Raw genomic sequence first — 6,765 nt, 5'->3', positions numbered from 1 at the left:
ATGACTAACAACTTAACCGAGTGAAGAGGAAAAGTTAGTTAAAAGGAAGAAAAAATACATGATGAAAGGGAAACAAGTTAGTTAATCTTCACATTTTATGCACCTTCTTATATAATATTCTCATTTTAGGCACACAATGATAATGTGCTATCAAAAGCTGCATTGGCCGAACGTGCACGGCGAGAACGTGAAAAAAATCAAAAGCCATGTTCTGCATATCAATTGGGACAACGCCTGCGACGAGAACGAGAAAGAGAAAGATAGAAGGAATGTACTAACCCAAGACAACCTTCTTTAACACCAAATTGGTAAAAAGAAAAAGAATTTTAATTTGTTAACCCAAGACAATCTTGAATTTTTTACTCTTACTATTACCACTTTATTATATAGATTTTAATTTGTTCACAATCTATTTCTGTAGGCCTCCTCCTACAACTCCATGTAGAAATGTTGGTGTGGTCATCCGTGATGAGCACGACCTTAATGTTATCCGTGTTCGTGCGGTAAGTACAAAATCAATATTTTATGTATTTTATTTATATAAGGTTTTTTTTAATCTTTTCAATATTTTATTTATATTTGTTAGGCAAAAGATAAAGAAAAGGTCAACCCAATGTCTAAAGGAAAAGAAAAGATGGCTCCTTCCGGCAAGAGAATAACAAATGCATGTCAAGTAGTATATATTGTTTTTTAAAAATATGATGCAAAACTAATCAAAATTTTGAATAGTTAAAATATATGAGTGTATAAAATGAATTTATTGTTTTATGTTGTTTTTGTAGAATGATTGTAATATGTTTTCCTGTAACTTGCTATTATTTGTATGTGTTTTTCAAATTTATTTATTCTTATTTTGTATGGATACATGTGCATTTATAATGTACCATCCATAAGTTGCTACTTATATAAAGAAAATAGGAAAAAAGAAATGAAGAAATAAAGAAAAAATATATAAAGAAATGAGAAACTAAATAAGATAGGTTTTTAATTCTTATTTAATATATAAAATAAAAAACAAAGAAAGGGAAAGGGAAAGGGAAGAAATAAGAAATAAAGAAAACACTATTAAAGGTATAAAACAAATAAAATAGAGAACAAAATTAAGAGAAATGGAAGAAATAAGAAGATAGTTTCATTTTAAGTACAAAATATTCACATATTTTGTTTCAATGATAAAATATTTTCTTTTTAGGCACAAAATGATAATGTAATATCAAAAGCTGCATTGGCCCAACGGGCACGGCGAGAGCGTGAAAAAATTGAAATTCAATGCTTGCAACGAGAGCAAGAGGGATTAGAAGAATGTGTTCAACTAAGACAACGTTCTTTAACACTAATTCATCGCGATCGCACTCATTTGGAGTGGGAAACAATAACTGAAGATTCTCAGTCGGCACAAAAACGAACAATGGTTACCCATCATTTTACATGTTCGTTTTCTATGCCAAGCACATCTTCAAATTCACAAAGGAATCGGTAAACTACTGTGTCTAATCTTAAAATACATACTTTTACTCATACCGTTTTGTTTTACAAAATTTTATTTATACACAAATATTCGTAGGTCTACTCCTATAAATCGATTTCTTCAACAAAATCTATGTACTGATAATGAATTAGAAGATCTGCCTACGAGTATATCAATTGACGCCCGGGCACACAAAGATTCTTGCCGCCATTATCTTGGCAAGATGGATGTATTATGTCCTTATTGTTCAGCCTTACATTGGATGGATAAAAAATTGACAAAATCATCTATAAAGCGTCCTTTATTCGAAACTTGCTGTTTGGAAAGAAAGATTAGGCTACCTTTACTTATTACACCCCCTCCACCACTTCAGGCATTGTAAGATGGGAATAATGATCAATCAAAATCCTTTCGAAGTTATACTCGAGTGTACAATGCAGCCAATGCTTTTACGAGTCTTGGTGCTACATTGGATCATATAGTACTCAGTGGAAGGGGCCCTACATCATTCACAATTCATGGGGAATTGCGACATCGAACAGGATCACTATAACCACAACCAGGGCAGGATGCGAGTTATGCTCAGCTGTATATCTATGACCCTTATTCAGCTTTAGAAATTCGTAATCGTAAAATCCTAACTTGAGAAGGGATGTTCTCAAAACTATTCAGGATAGTTTGTTGCAAGTCAATGCATTTGTAGATAAATATCGCCAGGCTCATGCCATTTTACATCAATTAGACTTGGCAGGACACAATCTACCTGCTCATCTTCATTACAGTTCAACAACTGATCGACGTCGATATAACCTACCAACTACAGATGAGATTGCAATTGTAATACCAGGTGATGGAACAGAGGTAAATAGAATGAGAGATATTATTTTACATTTCTGAGGAAATAATGAGTTGATGCAAATTAATGAATGTCACCCAACATACTTGCCATTACATTATGTTCTATTATTTCCATATGGTGAGCTTGGATGGGAACCTGAGTTGAAATTGTGGAATGTTCAGTATGATCGACCTTCAGCTGATCGACTTACTTAAATGAATTTTTATAGTTATCGTTTGTTTGAACGACCCACAGAGTATTCAACAATTTTGAGAGGTGGAAAACTATTTCAAGAGTTTTTGGTAGATGCTTGGGCTGCAACTGAGCAAAATCGATTGACAGACTACAAGCTTAATCAAGGGAAACTTCGGGCTGAGCTTTACCAAGAGTTGTCAGATATGGATCCAGATTATGTGCGACCTGGACAAATTGGTCAAAGGTTTGTTTTGCCATCTTCATTTACTGGTAGTCCTAGACATATGTTTGAAATCTTTCAAGATTCAATGGCTATCACATGATACAACCAACATCCAGATATTTTTCTTACCATGACTGCAAATCCCAATTGGCCAGAAATTACTTCAGCATTATTACCATATCAAAAACCTATTGATCGTCCTGATTTAATTGCCCGTGTTTTTTAGTTGAAGAGAAAATGTTTGATGAAGGAGATAGAAACAAATAAAGTGTTTGGAAATAAAGTTGCACATGTTTTTACAATTGAATTTAAAAAACGAGGCCTCCCTCATATGCATGCACTTTTATTTCTCAAGGGTCCAGACAAAATTCGGACATGTGCTCAAGTAGACAAATTGGTCTGTGCAGAATTTTCAGACCCAAAAGATGATCTTATGCTTTTTGAAACTATCAAATGTTGTATGGTACATGGACCATGTGGTGCTCGAAATCCGCAAGCACCATGTATGGAAAATGGTAGATGCAGTAAGAGATACCCTCGAGCTTTCACAGAAACAACAACTATGGATCAAGATAGATACCCTATCTATCGTCGTCGCAATAATGGTCAAGTACATACTGTGAGAGGGCACGAAGTTGATAACAGGGATGTCGTACCATACAATGCATATCTTTCAAAACTTTTCAACTATCATATAAATGTGGAAGTTTGTGCCGGAATGAGATGTGTCAAGTATATACATAAGTACATTTATAAGGGTTATGATCGTACGACGATGGTGTTAGGAATGATAAATGAGATTCAACAATATCTCGATGCAAGGTATATTGGACCTCCAGAAGCTGCTTGGCAAATATTTGGTCATCCTTTGCATGCAGAGATGCCAACAATTGTACGATTGGCACTTCATTTACCTAGAATGCATCGTGTTGTTTTTAACCCAAAAGAGTCGTTACAAACGATTCAATCTAGAGCTGGTCAACAAATATCAACTCTTACTGGCTTCTTTGCATATTGTGTTGCCAGTGAAGATGAATGTCCATTCACTTATCAAGAATTTTCACAACATTTTGTTTGGCTCAAGTCAGAAAAGAGATGTAAATCAAGAGAAAGGGGATATGCAATTGGTAGAATGTACTTTGCTAGCCCTAATTGTGGTGAAAGATTTTATCTACGTTTGTTACTAACCGTTGTCAAAGGACCAAAGTCGTCTCAGTCTTTACGCACGGTCGATAATGTTGTGCATGATACATTTAAATTAGCATGTGTTGCAAGGGGGCTTTTAGAAGATGATGAAGAATGGATACAATGCTTGAAAGAGGCTGCAGTCATAAAAACTGGATATCAATTAAGGAGATTGTTTAGTATTATTCTCACCCAGTGCTCTCCACTAAATCCATGTACATTATGGAATCAATTTTCAACGCATATATGTGATGATCTTGCACATAAGATTTGTACATTGTTTGTCATTTCTAAACCAACTGAGGCTCAAATTGAAGATTATGGTCTCCATCTTTTAAATCAAATGCTTCATGAATCAGACAAAAGTTTAATTGACTTCTCACTCATGTCACAACCTACTGCAAATTGGAGTGCAGTAGTTGGTAATCGATTGATAGTTGAACATCAACAACTGCAGAGTGAGGCACAACATGCAGATCCACAAATTACTATTGATTTTCTTAATAATGGACAGCAGAATGCTTATAATACAATCACTTCTTCAGTTTTCCAAAATAAAGGAACTGTTTTCTTTCTGAATGGGGGTGCAGGAACAGGGAAAACATTTCTATACAGTACGATTGTATTAAAATGTCATAGCCTTGGGCATATCGTTGTTACTGTGGCTTCGTCTGGAATTGCATCACTGTTACTGGTAGGAGGTCGCACTGCACATTCAACATTTTCTATTCCGTTAGATGTATTGGAAAATTCACTTTGTGGGTTTAGCAAACAATCATTACAAGCTGAGTTATTTAGAGAAACAAAACTCATAATTTGGGATGAAGTTCCTATGCAACATAGACATTGTGTTGAGGCGATTGATCGTACATTGAGGGATATTTGTAATAGTGAAAAGCCATTTGGGGGTATTACTGTTGTTCTTGGAGGAGACTTTCGACAAATCTTACTAGTTATACCCAAAGGAGTTCGTGAGTAAATTGTGAATGCATCATTAAGACACTCTGTTCTATGGAAGCATATATATATCTTGACTTTGGATTTAAATATGCGCTTGAATCATGAAGGCTATGAAAATGCTAATTTTACAAATTTCTTGATGGAGGTAACACTACTTTAACCTATATTATATAGATTATTTTAAATTAATAAATTGTGTTTACACTTACTTTTTTTTAGATTGGGACCAATCCTCAAGAAATCGTTAACCTTCCATCAACAATACACAAATGTCAAGATTTGAATGAATTACGCTCTACAGTTTATCCACAATTAAATATGATAGAGACATCAATCCCAACATTTTTAACTGAACGTACAATTCTGTCTGCGCGTAACGATAATGTCAGTGACATTAATATTACTGCGTTGAATATCTTTCCATGGAGATTATATACTTATCTTGCAGCAGATAAAATGTCTGAAGATAATGAAATTGATCCTACCATTACAAATAGATGTCCTACTGAATATTTAAATTCATTGGATCCTCCTGGGTTGCCAACTTTTAAGTTAGAGTTGAAAGTGAGTTGTCCTATAATATTGTTGAGAAACATTGCACCGAAAGATGGACTATGTAATGGTACAAGATTGATGGTGCGGCACTCGCATAATTGAAGCTCAAATTTTAACTGGAAAAAAGTTTGGCAATTTGGCATTCATACCAAGGATATCTTTGACACCATCTTCTTTAGAAATGCCTTTCCAAATGACAAGACGTCAATTTTCAGTCCGATTGGCATATGCCTTGACCATTAATAAATCTCAAGGACAATCTGTGAAATTTGTTGGGGTTGATTTGCGTATACCAGTGTTTAGCGATGGGCAATTATATGTGGCATTGTTTAGATGTACATCCTTTGATCATATAAGTATTCTCCTCCCTAAAGATAATTTGGATTCTACTACAAATATTGTTTATCCGGAAGTATTGCTGTAGTATTCTATGCAAATTAAATGACATTTTATTAGAAGGTAACCACGTAGATTTATGTCTGTTGATTATATAACTTTTTAAAAAATTTCAATTTAATAATATTTTGAAATTTGGACTTTTGTAGGATTGAACCGAAAAATCTATGGAGCTTAAACGGAGAAATACGACTACCTTGCTTCGATGGGGATGTAATAAGGTAATTTCAATATCAAAGTATTTTGACATGTATATTTCCAACAAATGTACTAATCTATATTTTTTTTGTTTCCACAAATTACCAGATTGTTATGCATATTCCTCATTGGGGATACATAAAAGTTGATACAAAGACTTTTTGAAAAGTAATGAGGAGGAAGTTTGGGCAAACGCATATTTAAAGACATGTTATTGACACATCTTTTGTAAAGCATACATATTTTTGGTGTATGACAATATAATTTTTGGTGTATGACATGTTAGTGACACATCTTTTGTAAAACATACATCTTTTGTAAAGTTTTAACCCACTTTTTGTAAAGTTTTAACCTACTCTTTTGGTGTATGATAGTATAACTTTATTTATGTTTTTTGTTCAGTGTTTACACTTTTTTTTACGGCCTTTTATATTTTGATATGCAATATAACTTTAAATCCTATATGTTTGTTTCTTAATTTGCATTAAGATTAGGGGGAATTGTTATTTTATTTGAGTTTTGTAGAGTGTGTAATACAAGCAAAATTGTTATAAGTTCTTTAAGAAGAAAAATATTTCAATATATCTTTTCAGTATCTTTATCAAAAATGACACAAACTTTATAAATTTTAACATAATACATATAAATTATAATTATATTTTAAACTTAAAATTATTTACATCGTGTCTTTAAACACAGGCATACGCCGCTAGTGTATATATAAAATAGAGGGATGGCAAATAGGCC

General features: G+C 33.5%; 1 long non-coding RNA gene across 1 annotated transcript; it reads left to right on the top strand.

The window, feature by feature from the left end:
* Positions 1–252: 252 nt before the first annotated feature.
* On the top strand, positions 253–666 carry LOC114255786 (uncharacterized). The gene is made up of 3 exons (XR_003626941.2): positions 253–308; positions 422–503; positions 587–666. It is a non-coding gene; the product is annotated as an uncharacterized LOC114255786 (long non-coding RNA).
* The last annotated feature ends 6,099 nt before the right edge of the window (positions 667–6,765 follow it).

This window comes from Camellia sinensis, chromosome 15, assembly GCF_055761805.1.
Source record: "Camellia sinensis isolate YWXY chromosome 15, ASM5576180v1, whole genome shotgun sequence".
Classification (NCBI taxonomy): Eukaryota; Viridiplantae; Streptophyta; class Magnoliopsida; order Ericales; family Theaceae; genus Camellia; species Camellia sinensis.
Note: the sequence above shows the minus strand (reverse complement) of the source record. Positions and strands in the feature narration are given on the sequence as shown.